Source organism: Pseudonaja textilis, chromosome 11, assembly GCF_049901715.1.
Source record: "Pseudonaja textilis isolate UNSWEBS1 chromosome 11, rPseTex1.2, whole genome shotgun sequence".
Lineage (NCBI taxonomy): Eukaryota > Metazoa > Chordata > Lepidosauria > Squamata > Elapidae > Pseudonaja > Pseudonaja textilis.
Window position 1 is genome coordinate 1,724,003 of NC_142000.1, and position 20,965 is coordinate 1,744,967.

Sequence of the window (20,965 nt, forward strand, 5' to 3'; positions counted from 1 at the left end):
AAGACCAGACTTATTCATACTGCAAAGAATCCACTCCTGTGAACTCCGCACAAAACTCAAAAAACATCTAGACAACGGAGTAAATGACCTGTACATTGACTACCGTGTTGATTGCATCAAAAGAAAGTCACACAACCCGCAACTGCATCCAACCCTATCCCATCCAATCCACCATCACTCAAAACTAGGCACGCATGCCTCTAATTACCCCTAACTACCTCTACAACTGGTTTTAAATGCAAGCTACTCAATGCAAGAAGCCTTGTAAATAAAATACCTGAATTTCTCCTTACTAAATACAGCTAAATTCGACATCATATTTGTCTGTGAAACATGGTTCAATGCATCTCTCCCTGACTCCATTATCACAGTAAGAGATTATCATGTTTACCGATCTGGTCGTGAAATCCCTAGAGGAGGTGGCATTGCTATCTTCTATAAAAAGTCCTTACATCTAAAAAATATCCACGTTACCCAGGAGCTTGCCCTTCCTGAGACCATCGTCTGTGAACTGTCCTTAAATATCACATTTCGATTCTTACTATGTTACAGAGCCCCTGATTATGACATCGAACATATAAACAAGTTAAATTCACTACTAACATGGACAACATCCTGCCCACACTTCCTTCTTTCTTGGTGACCTCAATCTACCTCATATTAACTGGACCCTAAATGAATGTACAACTGAACCCATACATGCAACCTTCTACAGTGCTGTAACAAATCTGGGACTGGAACAACTAGTAAACAACAATACTAGTCTTAACAACTGCCTCGATCTCATCTGCAAAAGTTTGAATTCAATTTACGGAATACAAATTAAAGAACCCTTTTCCAACAGTGACCACAACAAGATTGACTTTTGTCTCAACATACATCCACACAAAAATCATCACAATGACAAAATCCCCAATTATAACTTCAAAAAAGGCAACTATGATTTTATAGACAATGATTTCTCATCTCTTGTTGGCAACTACTATTCACTAGATGAAATACTGTTGAAGACCATTACAACATATTCTTACTAGAAATCAAAAGAACTATCAAACTATATGTACCAATAACAACTCCCAAAACCAGGAAAAACAGATTACCCATAACAATAAGGAAGCTTCAATCCAAAAAGAGATCACTTTGGCAAAAAAACAAATCTGGTCATGTTGCCAGCTTCAAAAGCCGATACAAAAATCTATGCCACCAGGTAAAAACTGAATGCACTAATTATCACATTAAACAAGGGGAAAACCTATGTACAAATTCCACCTGCACTTTCTACAATTTTGTAAACAACAAACTAAAGGTCTATCCCACCCCTGAGAGGACCTAATGGTAAAGACTGCATTGATGACACCATTAAAGCCAACCTCTTTAATGCATTCTTTGGCTCTGTCAGCCTTCAAGATCTCCCTTTGCTTTGCTTCTTTCGGCTGTCTTAAGTAACGGGGGGAGGAGGGGGGAATGGTTATGGGAAGTGAGCTGGAGGTGTCACAAGCCAGAACTGTGTAAGCTGGGGGGGGGGGGGTACATTCTTGCTTAGGCTTCTGTCCTATGTGCAGCTGCAACCCTTTATCAAAATATGTCAGGGTCAACAGAAGCCTCATCACCACCTGGAGATGCCCACATGATGATATACACAACTTTTAATTGGAGGAGCCAATTGAACTATTGGGGGTGGGAACGTTGTCGTTACTTTGTATATGTGATTTATGCGCCCAATTTCTCAGATTCAGAATTCTTTTGTTGCAACCACTCAATTTCCAGTAAAAGATATCTTTTCTCTGATCAAAAGAGTCTAGGTATTTTTTCTTGGATTTTGAATGGAGCACCAGCTGACAGGCTCAGTATTTGTAAACAGTGGATCATTCACAGTATTTCCTAGTGGAACCACAGACAACTGCAATGATCTAGTACATATCGATTTTACAGAAGACAATGTTGAAAAAGCACTACGCAATCTAAAACCATCTCTATCTATTGGACCAGACAGAATATGTGTCTACTTCTTTAAAAAGCTATCCACTGCCATAGCAGAACCTCTAAGCATAATCTTTAAAAAAATTTTCAGGACCAGTTCCTTACCTACGGTCACAAGCCACGGTCATCCCCATCTTTAAAAAAGGAGACCCCAGCCTAGTTGAAAATTATATACCAATCTCCTTATGCTACATCACCTGTAAAGTAATGGAATCAATTATTAACCAATCCATTATCCTCCACTTAGAGATAAACAACCTACTCTCTAACAAACAATTTGGTTTCAGAAAATAACTATCCTGTAATCTGCAACTCTTACACTGCAAAAACATATGGATTACACAACTCGATCAGGGCAAAGCAATAGATGTAATTCACATAGATTTCTGTAAAGCCTTTGATTCAGTGGTACATGACAAACTACTCCTAAAACTAAAATCTTATGGTATCTCTGGACAACTGCATAACTGGATAGAAGCATTCCTGTCAAACAGACAATAAATGGTCAAAATTGGGAGCGTCCTGTCAAATTCTGTAGCTGTCAACAGTGGTGTCCCCCAAGGCAGTGTTCTAGGACCAACTCTTTTCATACTCTACATAAATGACCTCTGTGATCATATTAGGAGCAACTGCGTTCTCTTCGCTGATGATGTAAAGCTACTCAATACCACCGGCAATACTGCTACCCTTCAAAAAGACCTTGACTATGTATCAGAATGATCAAACAAATGGCAACTTCAAATCTCAACAAATAAATGCTCTGTCTTACATATTGGCAAAAAAAATCAGAAAATAAAATACAAGCTGAATAGTCAAGACCTTGTTGATGATCCAAACTCTGTCAAGGACCTTGGAGTACTCATCTCTAATGCTCTAAGTGCTAGAGCCCACTGTAACTACATAGCCAAAAAGGTATTAAGAGTTGTTACCTAATCCTATGTAACTTTTTCTCCAGTAATATCATGCTACTAACTAGAGTATACAAAACATTTGCCAGACCAATATTTGAATACAGCTCATCAGTCTGGAACCCACATTACGTATCTGATATTAATACAATTGAGGAAGTCCAGAAATATTTCACAAGAAGAGTTCTCCACTCCTCTACTCGTTGCAGAATATCTTAAGTCACCAGACTTGAAATTCTAGACCTAGACAACCTAGAACTATGACGCCTTCGGTCCGATCTAAATATGGTATATAAAAGTATACATTGCAATATTCTACCTGTCAATGAATACTTCAGCTTCAACCATAACAATATAAGAGTACACAATAGATACAAACTCAAGGTAAACCGCACCAAACTTGATTGCAGGAAATACGACTTCAGCAACAGAGTGGTCAATGTCTGGCTCTGACTCTGTGGTTTCTTCCCAAACCCCAAAAACTTTAACCTTAGGCTGTCTACTATTGACCTCACCCCTTTCCTAAGAGGTCTGTAGGGGGCGTGCATAAGCGCACCAACGTGCCTACCGTCCCTGTCCTATTGTTTCTTTCCTTTTTTTTCTTATATGTATCCATTTCATGTATTCATAACTATGTTTATACTTATACCTGTTATAATTGCTTGACTAAACAAATAAATAACATAGTATTGTCAAGGCAGTTGCCTATTATGCATAATTTTCATTCTACTAGTCTACAAGAAAACAATCTAAATGACTAAATATATTGCATGAGAAAAACTAATCATAATGACTCCACTCAGACCATAAATATTTTGTTTTTCTTCTTAAATCTCTCTTATTTTTCACACCACGTATTCCCTGTAAAATACTTAATGAAAAGAAAAATAATTATAATGGGAACTTATATTCAAGCAACTATGTTTAAAATAATCCATGGCTTAGTGCAATGTAGAAGAGGGTTTAGGACTTCAATCTAATATTTAGTGTACTCTCATGAGGCACCTTCCATAATCCTGCACACAGGCTTTCCTCACAATTTTATGTGTTAATTGCTACCATCTAGTGGCAGCTTCGTTCTTTGAATACTTGATGTTCTTAAAAGGGCCTGGTTCTTCTGAAATTACAGTTTAGAGACAAAAAATGATTTTCATATTTATTTGTTTTTTTTAAAAATCACCAAAATAGGGAAGAAAATACATTTCCTGGCACAATAATTAATCAGTGGAACAGCTCATCCACCCAGATACCCTCACACATCCTCGCTCCCGACAGCAACCCCACCATCTTCACACCCACCATCTCCTGCCACTTGTGCACCTTGCACACTCTTTCCCAACTGGTAGCAGCCATTTTCCTGCCCTTGGCTTGAAAGTACCTCTCCTGTCCTTTAGTTTTACCCTCCAAAAACTAGGGTGGGTGCCTTCTGAGAACTTTCTTCACTCACACCTCACTCTCAGACTCAATCAGACAGGCTGCAGCTCTTCATTCTGTCTCCCAAGGTTATTGCGCCAAGCCAGGAATGGTCATTGGAGATTTTCATTCAGGGATTCTGGGTAATGCAACCAGGCACACAAGGAAAGAACAAGACCGGGGAAAGTTGTTCTAGATGGTATCTATGGACCCCCACAATGTAATAGCTTTCATATTTCTTTTAAATCTTACGAGACTCTTGTATGACAACTTGCAGTTTCAGACAAGAACATAAAAGATGTGATTATCTAACTTAAAACAAAATTAAAACATGGGATTTGCTAATCTTTTTAGATTTTAGATGATTTGGGGGGGGAGGGAAATCCCAGAAGGGCACCTGTTACTTGAAAGTATTACTTCTAGAAGAAATGTTATAATTATCCAAAACATAAATACAAAAGTATGATAAACAAAAACTTGGAAACTGTTTTTTGTGTTTCATGTAAAGATGTGTGGTACCCTTTTGTAGGATATCTTTATTTTTCTGCCCTTTCTTCTGCTGTGAAATCATGTTTATCCCCCCCACTTTTTTTTGCCTGACAGATCTCTGAGGATTTGTTTTATTCTTCCGAGTAGGATTCTTAGGCTGCACGTTGTCACAACATATTTGCAGCCAAAGGAAAACACATTGGATTCCTTTCTGATGCCTTTTGACTTATGTTCCTTTGATTTGTTCAGAGTGCATATTTAATAAAGAGAAGTCATCTTTCAGTAGCTGATAAATGTTCTCAATGGCCATCTGTAGTCTTAGCAACATCAAAAAACTGGCAGAAGAGCCGGAAGAGTTGGGGGTGGTGGAGTTAAACGTGTCATCAGTTTAGAGTCTTCTTGACTCTTCTGTAGCACTAATTTAGTGCTGTTACTTGACATGTATAGGCTGCAAATGATCCTGATTCTTTGTGCCTTACGTTAACCTGGTCAATCATCAAAAGTTTTAGAAAGAAAGGGCGGGCGGGAGGGAGGGAGAGCTGACAATATTCCATGGATGTAGTCTTCTGGCACCAGCATGGCTTGGAAACAAAGATGCGGAATATGTCAGCTACAATGCTCCAATTTGTCCAGCAGATGCAGAATGTGGTGCAGCCATTACCCCTCTCCACTAGTAGTCCCAACTCCTTCTCCTGTTCCAGCAACCATGCCTTTGCTCAGGCAGTTTACCTGAGTTTGCAGAAGAGCCAGAAAAAATGAGACCCAGAGAGCTCCTCCCTAAAATGGCTGCAATGGGGCAGGACCTTTTCTTTTTCTTACCCATGATCTGCTGTGTTTGCTGCCGGGGCTGGCTCTTTGGCGGCTCTGTCCCCAGGATTTGAATGACGAGGGGATTTAGGAGTGACCCAAGACAATATTTGGATAGCTGTGGAGCCACCGGGAGGGGGAATCTTGAAGACTGAAACTCCGTGTGGGAACAGCTGTGAAGTCAATGGGTGTTTACATCTCTTCCCAGCAGCAGACATCTTTGTAAGAAAGCCTGAAACTTTTAATTTCACTTTTTGAACTGTTTTTGTTTGGGGTTTCTCTCTCTAAATCTTAATTGGCTAGCTGAACGCTGCTGGATTTCATCTGCACTTTCTGTTTTCTTTTTGATTTATTGGGTTGTTCTTACTAATTTCTGTATTTCCGTATGGAAACACGGCATGTGTTTCTGGATGGTGAAAATGTATATTAGGGCTATATTTTACTGTATTTACTTTACCTCAGGAAATTTGTATTTTATTAACTTGGATCAGAACAATCAGAAGCTATCCTCTCTGTCTCTTTATCACCCCCTGTTCTGCCCATCTGTTCCATGGAGTAACAATATAGCAGATTACAGAGAAGGAGGAAGCTGACCCTGGGGGACAGGGGAAGAGAAGAGATACTGCTTAGTAAAACAACATGCAATCTCTAGTCAAATTTGTTTCTCAACGGTTTGATGAACTTATAAAGTCCGTGGAAAACATTTTGAAAAAATTCAACCCTAAATATTTTAAACTTGAAAAAGGAATCTCTTTTTAATGTAGCAGATGATGAGTTAGAAACAACACAGACTGGCATAGCCAAGCCAAGAGCAGTCTTGCTTTCCAGTAGTTAAGCAGCCAGGAAGAACCATGGATAACAGAACCAACCTCATATATACCTCCCTGAAGCCCAACCTGGTGTTTTCATATAATAGTAGAGAATTCTCTGGGTGGATAAGTGATTAAGTGGGTTCTTTTTAAGGGGGTGGAAGGAGAGTGGGGAAATATATTACATTTAATTGGGGAACAATCCCAATTATCTTTTTTGGGAAGATAGATTGGCTTTGGAAATTGGACATTGTATTTAATCAATGAGCAATTGATAAGAGATGGCATTAAGAAACAAATAGATATTCGGTTCAGGTGCAATTAGGCTTAATTTTTGAGATGATTTCAGATTAATTTTTCTACAAGTTGTTTATAATAAGAATTTGTTAACAGGATTTTGGATTTTAATTTTGAATTTATTATTGACATTTTTTTTTATTATTTTATGTAATACTATTTTCCCGTTAACTATTTTGTTATTAATATAGTATATAGATAACAGGCTAACAATTTGAGGTGGAAAGGTGATGTGCAGATCTTTACAAACCAAGTCTCTATTTCCCTGAGACGCGTTTCTTTCAGGTTAAGGAGAAAAGTTTTTGCATTTAAAAAAAAAGTGCAAACCCTTTATAACTCTTTTAATTAAATTCAACACTAGAGGGCAGCATTTCTACATTAATTTTCTCTAGTATATTAGTTTTAATTTCTTTTTCCTAAAAAAAATGGAATAAAAAATTCCAAATATAGGTTTTCCTTTTTTAATTAAGCAAAGTGTATTCCATATACCATTATTTATTCTATTCTTTCTTATTTAGTTTTTTTTCTCTAGTTTTTCAATCACATTCTTAACTTTTGGTTGACAGCTGCAGTATAGTTAATGGTAACATTCTGATTTTAGCCTGCAGTTAAATTTGTTGCAGCCTTACTATATAGTCTTTTGATAATGGAAAACAGGTGTTGGTGGGAAGCTCCACTGATTTTATCCTCTTCTGTTGCCATTAATTTTTCAGAGTCTTTTTATATTTACATCAGTGACAAAGACCAACCCAGCATTTTGAGGAAAGACATTCAAGTACTAATTCTTAAGGATATGAAATCTAAATTTAAATTGATTTGCCTGTAAATCTCATTGATTAGTAGGTAAATGAATAAAATTTGAGACCTGGGCTACTTCATCTCTGTCCCACCATTAAATATAACATACAATATGAATTGGTTTGCACGTATTTACTGTGTTTCCCCGAAAATAACACCCTGTCCTATATTTTTGTTACCACCCCAAAATGCACCAGGTCTTATTTTCAGGGGATGTCATCCACTGACTAACCTCACTTGCCTGCGTTGCCCTCGGCCTTCTTTTCGCTGTCAGAGGCCTTCAGGAACTTTTCTTCTGTGGCCGGCAAGGCTTTCCTTTGCAGCCGATAATTGAGCTCTGGATTGATCCAGAGCTTTGTTCTCAGCTACAGAGACCTTCAGGAAAATCTTGCCAGCCTTGCTGGCTGCAGAAGAAATGGGCCAGCAAGGCAGGTGTTGGGGTGTGCAAGGCCTAGCTACAATTGTCCAAAGGTAAGTAGTAGGGCAGTTCCACCACCCACCCTAGCTTAATTTTTACCTGTGCATTCTGCAGTTGGTGGGGTCTTAATTAGGGCTTATTTTGAGGGTAGGGCTTATATTGGGCGCATCTAAAAATCAAGCTAGGACTTACTTTCAGAGTAGGTAATATTTTCCGGAAAATCAGGTATAATCCCAAGTCAAACCCTCCAGAGTACAACTGATGTTCCATCTTCACATATGAAGGCACAATCTAAACTAGAGTCTAACAGAACAGTGTGGCATGTGACAAAATTTTTGCAAGGCAAATTGCATTATGCTTCCAACTATTCTTCACTCCCCTATCAATTCTTCTTTGCCTCCTTTTTTTTCTTCTTTTTTGGACAGGTAGATACATTTTCATGCAAATTGTTGTTGCTACTGCTCATCAGGAAGAACAGCTACAGCTATGGCCTTAATGGAGATTAATGACCTCAGCCTGTGCCCAGCCAGAACTGCTACTGCTTTACTGTAAGCAGGTGTAGTCTAAGACAAAGAAGAGGTATGATTTGCATCTGTCAGTTACAATTATTATTTTTTTGAAAGCTTTTTAATGGCCTATACTCAGTATATTTTCTCTATCCAACATGTACATGAAACTGGTGAGATAGATCATTTCTTGGTTCAGGATTTGAATCATCAGTGAAGTGAGAATAACATGTATCTTCACCCTTGGCCAGAGGTTCCCAGAGCCTGAAGAGATGGAAGTTTGATTTCTTATCATAAGGTATAGTCAATGAAGTGTAGTTACATAAAATGAAACTTAATACCGTGTCTCTCCAACAATATGCCCCCCCCAATAGCATGTTTCTAGGTATAAAATGAAATTAAGCCCCTCCCCCCAAATTTAGGCCTAGTTTAAAACATGCAAAATTGGGGGGGAGGGGGGGGAACTTGCCATTAGGAGTGCCCCGCGGGCAGCTACGCCTCACCATCAGCTGTTCCTAACATCATGGTGGAGCACGGAGGGCTCCCTTACCCTTACGGGCGGCGTCGGCGTGGATGTCCGGCAGCCGCTTCTCAGGCCTCCGTAGCTTCCACGGTTCCCACCGGTGCTGGCGCCTCTCTCGCCAGCGCCATCTCCAACAACAGCATCTGAGTCGCTCCCGCTTTTCCCCCGTCCCTGTAACAACAGGGAAAAAAAAACATTTTGAGGTACCTGGGAGCACTGCGTGCTGTGTTTTGGTTTAATCCTGAGCGGCTGGGTGGGCGTGAGAAGAGCCGAGCAAGCGTCTCTGCTGCTGCTACCCTTGGTGCTCCAACCTCGGGCTCTGCAAGTTTGCAAAAGTCCCGGTGCACAGCACGTTCCTGCATTCCAAGCGCCCAGGCCGAGCTGCAGCTGTCCCTCTCTCACCAGTGCCATCTCCAATAACAGTGGCAACAGCGGTAGGAACCGTGGAAGCGTTTTAGCCACTTCTCGGGTGGGGGAGCCGCCTCCGTAACTTCCACAGTTCCCGCTGCTGCTGCCGCTGTTATTGGAGACAGCGCTGGCGAGAGAGGGACAGCTGCAGCTCGGCCTGGGCGCTTGGAGTGCAGGAACGGGCTGCACACCAGGACTTTTGCAAACTTGCAGAGCCCAAGGCTGGAGCACCAAGGGTAGCAGCAGCAGAGACGCTCGCTCAGCTCTTCTCACGCCCACCCAGCCGCTCAGGATTAAACCAAAACACAGCAGGCGGAACTCCCAGGTACCTCAAAATCTTTTTTTTCCTGTTGTTATAGGGACGGGGGAAAAGCAGGAGCGACTCAGACACTGTTGTTGGAGACGGTGCTGGTGTGTGGGGGGAAGGGGAAGAAATTAATTCACCCCTGAAAAGATGTCCTAGCCGTTTTTTCAGGGCTCAAAAAAAAAAAAAGGCCTGGCCTTATTTTGTGAGAAACACAGTAGTCATGTGGTTGTTATGCAGTCTTTGTTACAAAAATGTCTTCAGCATATATCTCCAGACATCTTACCAAGAAGTCACCAGGCTGGGCAAAATAATGTACATTCATCAAGTATCTGAACTGCAATCTGATTCAAAATCCAAACATCTTAAAATCCTTAAGTTTCAAGTCTATTCAAGGACTTCCAGGGAAGCAATGACAGGCTGAAGATACTTCATCAAGACTGAAACCCAAGACTCTGGTATTAAGAGGAGCCAGTGAATGGATCTGCTCCATGGAACTCCTCTCCAGATCAAAAAGACTAGGATCGCCCACAAGTTGACTCCACACTGAGCCTGCCGGTTAATAAATATGTAGTGATTTCCAGCTAGTTTGAGAATATTGGGAGCTGGTGGGAAATCATACTGTCTAAGATGCAGGTCAGCACCTTCAAACAGGCACTGGATTCATTCAGATTACAGATGAACAGAGTTGGAAGGGACCTTGTAGGTCATCTAGTTCAACCCGCACCCAAGCAGGAGACCCTACACCATTCCTTGAAAGCCTCCGATGATGAAGCTCCCACAACTTCTGAAGGCAAGCTATTCCGTTGGTTGATTGCTCTCACTGTCAGAAAATTCCTCTTTATTTCCAGGTTGAATCTCTCCTTGATCAGTTTCCATCCATTATTCCTTGTCTGGCATTCGGGTGCCTTGTAAAATAGCTTGACCCCCCCTCCTTTCCATGGCAGCTCCTCAAATATAATAATAATAATATAAAATAAATAAATAATCCCCTCTTAACTGCTGTAGGAAGTTGTTTGTAACTGATTTTCTGGATGTCAAGAACCTTCTGAAGGCAAAGTTCATCACTGGGAGAGTTTCCTTCTATGTTGGATGAAATAAGTTTTATGTAAGTTTAAGGATTAAAACGAAAAAACTTCAATTTTTGAAAAACAGCAAAATTGGAATTAGAACGTTGATTTTGGAAATTTAAGACTAAGCTAAAGGATTAGATGGACTTGAAAGAATATTTCCTAAGGGGTGTTTAAAATTTTATTTTAAAAAATATGATGTTTTTAAAATAAACTAAGAAATCCTCCTCTGGAAAACTGTAGTTGATTGGAGAATAAACATACAATAAGGCAGGCGTTGAAGATTGGCCAGAAGAAACTAGAGAGAACTAAGGATTACAATTATAGGAGAAGAGACTCATTGATGCACTGAAGCAACACTATTTAACTACAAATAGTATTATAGGAGTAGTGCAGGATCAGAATCCTCCTCATCAGTTTGGGAAATTGCTTGGGAACAACGTACTCAGAAATTACTTAATTGTGTATAATACTATAAAAATGGATTTAGCAGAGGATATAAAAGAACAGATTTTTACTAGATAAAGCAAAGATTGAGGCTGATTTGAAATTCAATTTAAAAATGGATTTAAAAAAAATTCCAGGCAACAATGATGTGGAAAAAAATACTTTGGATTTGAAACTGGATTTTAAAATGCCAGACTATAGGAAAGATATGAAAAAGGATGTCACAATGGATTTACATTTGAAACTGACTAATGTGTTAATAACTAAAGAGGATATACAAGTAACAAATTGGAAGAAAGATTTAGAAAACCTTCTTATCTTGGATTTACCATGTCAAACTACTGAAGTTGTTCCTGAAAGGAGATTAAGAGAAAATGGTAAATCAACTTGCAGGACATTATTTGACAGGATTAATTAAACAAACGAAGCGGCTACCGCTCCCAAGCCTCTTTCTGACTAATGCTAGATCCGTGGTAAATAAGGTGGATGATTTAAGGCTACAGGTCTCTTCAAGTAAGTTCGTGAAAAGCTGTTGTGTGTTGCTAATCACCGAAACCTGGTTGAACCCCACTATTCCAGACATTGTTATTGAGATGGACGTTTTTTTATTACATCGTCTGGACAGAGACAGAAATGTGGGGAAGTGTAGAGGAGGTGGAGTGTGTATGTTTGTTAAAGAGACTTGGTGTAAAAACTCAGAGGTTATAACACGTCACTGCTCTTTGGAGCTGGAATATCTGTCTGTTAGATGCAGACCCTTCTACCTTCCATCCTTCTTCCTGAAGGATGCAGGGTTGAGGATGCACCATAGATGTGACACTAAAGAAGGCAAGCTCTAGTAAGATAACTTCTTTTTTCTTGGTGGGTCTTGGCGCATACTGACCAATGGTCACCAGTGGGTCACCAGTGGGATTCAAAAACGTTTACTACTGGTTCTGTGGGTGTGGCAGGGGAAGGATAGTGTAAAATCTCCATTCCCTCCCCACTCCTGGGGTTCTCCAGGACAGGTCAGAACCTGCTGAATCTGATGCTGACCCTGTCAGACTTGATAGGACAGTCATTTTAAAAAAATGGAGAAAGGCAGTTGCACAAATATCCAGACCTGAAGAAGAAAAGCTTATCATCACATTGAGTTGGCATCCGGAAGCAACTGGCAGCTGATGTGCTGCTTGTGAAGGAAAGATATGCATACCACATATACCTTCTGTATTCTGGACCAGTTGTAGCTTCAGAATGATCTTCAAGGGAAGGCCCTTATACAGCACTCTGCAGCAAACAAGCAGGGTCTAAGGCCGGAGTGACTGCGAGAAGGGCTCCCAATCCAGGAAAAGGTGCAATCTTTGCCAAGCTGCCAAGCCACACCTGTCATTGACTCTTTGGGCAAAAATCTATAAATATAGGAAGAGGCACAACAGCGAAGCAGTTTTTTTCCCCCAGAGAGTTCAACACGGAAATAAAATGTATTTAGCATTTAGTATTTAGTTGATTTGTCAATCACTTACAAGATACAGGTGTAAGAATAAATATAGTTTTGAATACATGAGATAGATACTTATAAGAAAAATAAAAAACAATAGGACAGGGACGGTAAGCAGGAGTGGTGCACTTATGCACGCCCCCTACAGGCCTCTTGGGAAGGGGGTGAGGTCAAGAGTAGACAGTCTAAGGTTAAAGTTTTGGGGGTTTGGGGAAGAAACCACAGAGTCAAGAAGAGTATTCCAAACATTGACCACTCTGTTGCTGAAGTCGTATTTCCTGCAATCAAGTCTGGTTCGGTTAACCTTGAGTTTGTATCTATTGTGTGCTCTTGTATTCTTATGATTGAAGCTGAAGTATTCATTGCAATGTATTATTTTATATACTATATTTAGATCGGACCGGAGGTGGTGTAGTTCTAGTTTTTCTAGGTCTAGAGTTTCAAGTCTGGTGGCATAAGGTATTCTGCAATGAGTAGAGGAGCGGAGAACTCTTCTTCTGAAATATTTCTGGACTTTTTCAATTGTGTTAATATCAGATACATGATATGGATTCCAGACTGATGAGCTGTATTCAAGTATTGGTCTAGCAAATGTTTTGTGTGCTCTAGTTAGTAGTGTGATATTACCAGTGAAGAAGCTACGTAGGATTAGATTAACAACTCTTAATGCCTTTTTGGCTTTGTAGTTACAGTGGGCTCTAGCACTTAGATCATTTGAGATGTGTACTCCAAGGTCCTTGACAAAGTTTGGATCCTCAACAAGGTCTTGACTATTTAGCTTGTATTTTATTTTCTGATTTTTTTCTGCCAATATGTAAGACAGAGCATTTATTTGTTGAGATTTGAAGTTGCCATTTGTTTGACCATTCTGATACATAGTCAAGGTCTTTTTGGAGGTAGTAGTATTGTCTGTGGTGTTGAATAGCTTTACATCATCAGCAAAGAGAATGCAGTTGCTCTTAATATGATCACAGAGGTCATTTATGTAGAGTATGAAGAGAATTGGTCCTAAAACACTGCCTTGGGGGACACCACTGTTGACAGGTACAGAATTTGATAGGACGCTCCCAATTTTGACCATTATGTTCTCTGTTTGACAGGAATGCTTCTATTCAGTTATGTAGGTGTCCAGAGATACCATAAAATTTTATTTTTAGGAGTAGTTTGTCATGTACCACTGAATCAAAGGCTGTACAGAAGTCTATGTAAATTGCATCTATTGCTTTGCCCTGATCGAGTTGTGTAGAGGTTGTATGTTTTTGCAGTGTAAGAGTTGCAGATTACAGGATAGATTTTTTCTGAAACCAAATTGTTTATTAGAGAGTAGGTTGTTTGTCCATAAGTGGAGGATAATGGATTGGTTAATAATTGATTCCATGACTTTACAGGTGATGCAGCATAAGGAGATTGGTCTGTAATTTTCAACTAGGCTGGGGTCTCCCTTTTTGAAGATGGGGATGACCGTGGCTTATGACCATAGTTTTGCCAAGGAGCTGGTCCTGAACGATTTTTTAAAGATTATGCTTAGAAGTTCTGCTATGTCAGTGGATAGCTTTTTTAAGAAGTAGGTACATATTCCATCTGGTCCAATAGATAGGGATGGTTTTAGATTGCGCAGTGCTTTTTCAACAATGTCTTCTGTAAAATCGATATGTATTAGATCATTGTAGTTGTCTGTGGTTCAACTAGGAAGTACTGGTCTTGACCCATTGCTGTTTACAAATACTGAGCCAAAGAATGTGTTAAAGAGCTTTGCTTTGATGGTGTCGTCGTTGCAGTCTTTGCCATTTGGTCCTTTCAGGGATGGGATGGACCTTGAGTCTTTTTGTTGTTTACAAAATTGTAGAAAGCATGGGTGGAATTTGTACGTAGAAGGTTTTCCTCTTGTTTAATGTGACAATTAGTGCATTCAGTTTTTATCTGGTGGCATAGATTTTTGTATTGGCTTTTGAAGTTGGCAACGTGACCAGATTTGTTTTTTCGCCAAAGTGATCTCTTTTTGGATTGAAGCTTCCTTATTGTTATAGGTAATCTGTTTTTCCTGGTTTTGGGAGTTGTTATTAGTACATATAGTTTGATGGCTCTTTTGATTTCTAGTAAGAATATGTTGTAATGGTCTTCAACAGTATTGCATCCTGTGAATAGAAATTGCCAATCAAGGGAAGAGATTGTTGTCTATAAGATCATAGTTGCCTTTTTTGAAGTTATAATTGGGGATTTTGTCATTGTGATGATTTTTGTGTGGATGTATGTTGAGACAAAAGTCAATCTCGTTGTGGTCACTGTTGGAAAAGGGTTCTTTAATTTGTATTCCGTAAATTGAATTCAAACTTTTGCAGATGAGATCGAGGCAGTTGTTAAGTCTAGTATTGTTGGTTACTTGTTGTTCCAGTCCCAGGTTTGTTACAGCATTGTAGAAGGTTGCATGTATGGGTTCAGTTGTACATTCATTTAGGGTCCAGTTAATATGAGGTAGATTGAAGTCACCAAGAAAGATAAAAGCATGTGGGCAGGATGCTGCCCATGTTTGTAGTGTATTTAGCTTGTTTACATGTTTGATGTCATAATCAGGGGCTTTGTAACATAGTAAGAACCGAAATGTGATATTTAAGGTCAGTTCACAGATAATGGTCTCAGGAAGAGCAAGCTCTTGGGTAACTTGGATGTTTTTTAGATATAAGGACTTTTTATAGAAGATAGCAACACCACCTCCTCTATGGATTTCACAATCGGATCAGTAAACATGATAGTCTCTTACTGAGGTAATGGAGTCAGGGAGAGATGCATTGAGCCATGTTTCACAGACAAATATGACGTCGAATTTAGCCATATTTAGTAAGAGGAGAAATTCAGGTATTTTATTTACAAGGCTTCTTGCATTGAGTAGCTTGCATTTAAGGCCAGTTGTAGTTTGAATTGAGGTAGTTAGGGGCATGCGTGCCTAGTTTTGAGTGATGGTGGGTTGGTTGAAGTAGGGTTGGATGGTGAGTTGTGGGTTGTGTGACTTACTTTTGATCCAGTCTGCACGGTAGTCAATGTACACGTCCTTCTCTGCATTGTCTAGATGATTTTTGAGTTCTGTGCATAGTATACGGGAGCGGGCACATTGCTGTAAGGTTAGGTTAGGATGAGATCAGAGGTTTTTATGGTTGGTGTTGTTTTTGGTGAGTGAATTTATAGTATAAATGAATTTACGTTTGCTTAATTCATTTTTGCAAATGACTCTGCAGAAGCGTGGGGCCACAGAGCTGTCTCTGTTTTTGAGCTCTCGGCCAATGCGAGAAATGTCAAGTATTTCATCAGAGGACATGGTTGATGCTTGATAGTCACTGATGATGTTGCGGACAATTGTGATATCATCATTGTTATTGATGTCCTCTAGACCAAATAAGATGGTGTTTGGATGCTTTCATTCGCACTCGACAACTTCTCTGACAAGGATTGGGATATCATTATTTGTTGGATTTATGGTGTTTTGTGGATTAAGTTGCAGTTGTTGGTTTGTAAATATTGGATGTTCAGGTTTTTGTGTTGTGTCTTCTTTTTCTTTCTCAAGGTTAGTTAATCTTTCATTTAAAGTGTCCAGGGATGCTACTATGTTGTCAAGGGATGATATTCGCATTTCTATAGAGTCAGCTCTTTCAAACAGGGCTATATGTTTGTCCAGTTTGGGTTTGCATGGTGGGCAGAAAAATGGAAATGCAAAATTGGATGTTTCTAGGAATTGAGTCATTTGCTTGGGTAATTCCAGGCAGTCATGATGAGCGTATTTTTCACATAGGGAACATTTGATGGAATTTTCATTAACCTTTAGAGTTACAGAGCATATAGAACACGTGCAGGAGTCTTGTGGTTCATTGGTGGGGATTTTTTTTACTTAGGTTGTGGTTTGGTATTGGATTTTTTTTTACTGGCGCGGTGGGTTTGTTGAGATAGTACGTTGATTAAATTGCTTAATAACACAATTTTGGGTAATCAATATAGCCAATATCACACCAATTAATCAATTACAATAATCTCTCTAGTCAAGTAATTATGCTAAGCAACAATCAGACTAATTAATTAATTACACTAATTGTTAAATACGCTGTTCAATTAAATTCACTGAATCACTAATTTTACTAATCAATTAAATTATATTAAGCCTGATTTTTTTTAATATTAATCAGTAATCACATTGTTTGCATTAAACACTCTAATCACACTGATCAATTAAAACAAGAAATCAATTAAACAATTGATAACAATTATTAATTAATTAATTATCAATTAATGTTAGGAAACTTAGCAAGCCCAGATTTAAGTCCCTCATTGGCCTAATAGCCCTTGCAGCTACAGATAGCCAAGGCTTTTCTGTCATTAGGAAATGCACGCTTATATGCTAAGGGGCGTGCATAATTGCACAATCATGCCTACCATCTATGTTCTATTGTCCCCATTTATTCATACCTATTTCCTGTATTCTTACTCATGTTTATACTTATTGTCAGATCCGTGTATCTGACACTTATACCTATTATCTTGTAAGCAATTGCTAAATCATATAAATAAATATTCAGAAGTGGATTCATTAAGAGGCAGAACCATTTGCAGACCAACTTAAAAATCCCTTCTACTTTTACCCACTGGTATTACTATAAAATGTCCACAAGGCATTGATAAAATGGCAGTGACTATCATTGTGCAATTATGTACATCACCTCACAAAACTACCATTTTGACTTTTTAAAAACCATACTCTGGGTATGGCAAAGAAAATGCTTGGCTGTTGGTAATCAGGAAGCATATTGTTTTTACCTTTTCCAAGGTTCTAGTTTCCCGCAGAGTCTTTCAAATATCTGTTGGGTTCTTTGGCGCTGTCCTAATAACATTGTGGGAGTGGAACCATCAAGCATTTTTTTCTTCATTAAGAAAGCTTTCAGATTTAACCTCCCACAGACTCTAAGAAGACGGAGTGTTTTCTTTCTCCTGGATGTTTTAAACGGGGCTTAAATTGTTTTTGCATTTGCTTAGTTATATGTAGATGCCACTAGAAATTTATATATATTTTTCCTTGGGAAGAGAATGTGTGATGCTTGAGGCACTGATCGACAAATCAATAAATCTTTAGTGAGTTTTGGTAAATAAGCTGTCAAGTGTGTTTTTTTTTCCCTCTGAGAGAACAAATTTTAGTGAACAAAAGCCGTAGCCTTTTCTCTCTCTTTTTCTTCCTTTTCATCCATCAAGAAAGTAGAAAATAATTCTGCAACATTTGAGGAAGTCCATACAATGTCAGGAAATTATTAAACAGCAATTGTGATCAAGCTTTGCCTTGATCATCTGGACAAAGAATTATGCTGTGGGCCAATTTAAATTCCTACTTCTAACCTGAGGACAAATGGATGCCTGTCTATTGAGCCCCTGGGCAAAGAACTGGAAGTCTGTATTAATTCTCGGAATGTTCTAGTTTTCCTCAGCATTCTTAGCTTGGGTGAAGAATGGGCTTGTAGCCGGGAGGCAAACTGGCACCAAGAGCCAAGCAAGGACTTTGAAAAAGAGTAGTGGGGTGTATAAATTTATTTCACCTGTAGTGTTTTATGATGCCATATTTTCTTCATTACTCCACACTCTGCCTTTTCTTTAAAAGCTGTTGAAGGTTATTTTCTGATGCGTTGCTGGTCCCAGTGCCGGGATGAGGAGTCAGCTGGTAGCCACCAGTTGATGAGTTGCTGGTCCCAGTGCCGGGATGAGGAGTCAGCTGGTAGCCACCAGTTGATGAGTTGCTGGTCCCACTGCAGGGATGAGGAGTCAGCTGGTAGCCCACGCCTGGACTGACTGCCCAGACGGGCTTCTCTCGCAGAGGCAATGAAGACAAGGACACAAAGGCATGTTCTTGGGGGAGGAAGCCCAGAGCAAACTTTTCCCCTCTCTTTTATTGTGCAAGTTTAGGGTGGGGTTTAGGGTGTGTGAGGAAACATTCCTTTTGGGTACATTTGACCATATAAGGCTATGTATTTGCATATTTGACCATATAAGGAAACTGACCATATAAGGCATACTGACCATATAAGGTAATACCTATGTTGACCAATCATAGCTTTACACGTGTTGTTGGTTGTTTTGTTACCTGCCTCACTATGTTGACCAATCATAGCTTTACACGTGTTACCTGGCAGGTATGGTATCATTGGATCATTGGGTGATATTGCAACATCTCCCCTGTTTTTATTTTGTTTTTGGGGCTATTTACTCACTATCCTCACTGTTATGTCCAGTCTAGGTCCTCCGACTCATCCTGTCATAGGTTCATGAGAATTCGTGGTTCCCCTTTGGCAGCATCTTTGGTGAACTCGTTATCAGAGTCATCGGAATCTGAGGAGAATTGCAAGAGGGCCTTTTTCTCTATTAGCGCATTAATTTGTTTTTGTTTTGAGTATAAATCCGAATCAATTTGGCCAAATTTTCTTTTAAGGATTTCTAAGAATTTACCTATCACACATGGTCCAATGGTACGTGCCAACAAGAGAAGGATAAGTGGACCAGCTATAGCAGATAACAATGTTGTTAACCATGGGGAAAGGTTAAATAGTCCTTGATACCAAGTATGTTGTGAAGCTCGTTCCCTTTCTCTTAATCTGGTGTCTAGTTCTTTCATGGAATCTAGGACAACTCCTGAGCTATCAGCATAGAAACAACACTCTTCTTTAAGAGCAGCACATAGTCCCCCTTGTTTCAAAAACAAGAGGTCTAGGCCTCTGCGGTTTTGTAAGACCACCTCAGATAAAGAGGTAAGAGAAGTTTGCAAGGCAAGAATGGATTTTTCAACCCTTCTAAGATCTTCATCTATGGTGGCACTTAACTGGCGAAGATGCTGATCAGAAGTAACAAGGCCAGCTATACCTGTGGCTGTCCCAGAAGCCCCAATCCCAGCAGTACAGTTAGCATCAAAGCAGTTACTACTTCTCTTTTTGCCCTAAGGTTATATTGTCTAGGTTCTAGTAAAGAAACAAAATCTTCTGAGTTATATACATCAATTTTGGGAAACAATTGTACCTGAATACAAAATGATTTTTTTTGTCAATAATACATAATCATTTCAGCAAAGTCAAAATGTAATTTGGGGAAATAGGAAGAAATCATGGTGTAATTAGTTGTAGAGTTGAGTATTTGTCCATAAGCGTCCTTGATGACCCATGTGATGTTGTGTGGTTTGTGGGCGTTAAGGCTGGTGGATGTCCCATCAGTCCAGCGAAACGAACAGCCAAGCAGGAAGAAGAGGAGTGCTGTCATCTTTTTCGGATGATGGCTCCGCTGGTTGTGGGCGGTGATATGGGCGGACACACCTTGCAGGAACCCAAAGAGTTCTGTCAGGAAGCTGGACTGCTGCGTAGCCTTGACCTCAGGTGATCAATTCAGCAGGTCCTTTCCATGCAGGAAAGTGGTCTCGAAGTGGGAACAGGTGGTTTAGTAAAGTGTCGAGATGCAGCAGACAGGGGAGGGGTGCCAGTGAGATTGAGGAAGTTGAGCGTATACAGACAAACATTTAACACATTTTGTAATACTGGGAGGCTAGGGGGGCCTTTAAGGCCTTTTGACCCCATGTATCGTTGCAATGCCAATTTTAAGGTTTGATGGGCCCTTTCAACAATAGCTTGCCCCTGGCTATTGTAGGCAATCCCAAACTTGTGGATAATGGACCAGTGATAGCAGAACTCAGAGAATTGAGAGCTGATATAGGCTGGTGCATTATCTGTTTTTAGATTTTTTGGCAGTCCCAGTACTACGAAGGTCCGAATACAATGATTAATAACATGCTTTGACGTTTCTCCCCTTTGAGGGGTGGCTATGATGAACCCTGAATAGGTGTCAATAGACACGTGAAGGTATTTCCAAGGGGCAAAAGGTGAGAATTGAGTGACATCCATTTGCCATGTCTCACAAGCCTCTATGCCCCTGGGATTAATCCCTTGAGGAAGCGTTTTTGCTTGCAAACTGCAGAGAAATGCCAAATTGTTTAACCAGAGCCTTTTTGTTTTGATGAAAATAACTATGACTTTCCCCTGCTAATAGAGGGGAAGGTTGAGGCATCTTAATTGTCAGTTGCTTGTGCCAGTTCATACCAGACACAAGCACCATGAGTTTTAGAGCCATCAGTTAAAACTGTGATGGCTAGGAGTGTGAGGGAGGTGAAGCCATTCGATGATGTACAGCTTCTTTGTTTTGGGGGCTGTTTGGAAGAGAATAGCTGTGGGCAAGATAGCCAAAGATAGCAGACAGTTAGGAATGATGCGATCAAGCCCTTGAGGGCATGGAATAGAGGGGAAAGGGTTGC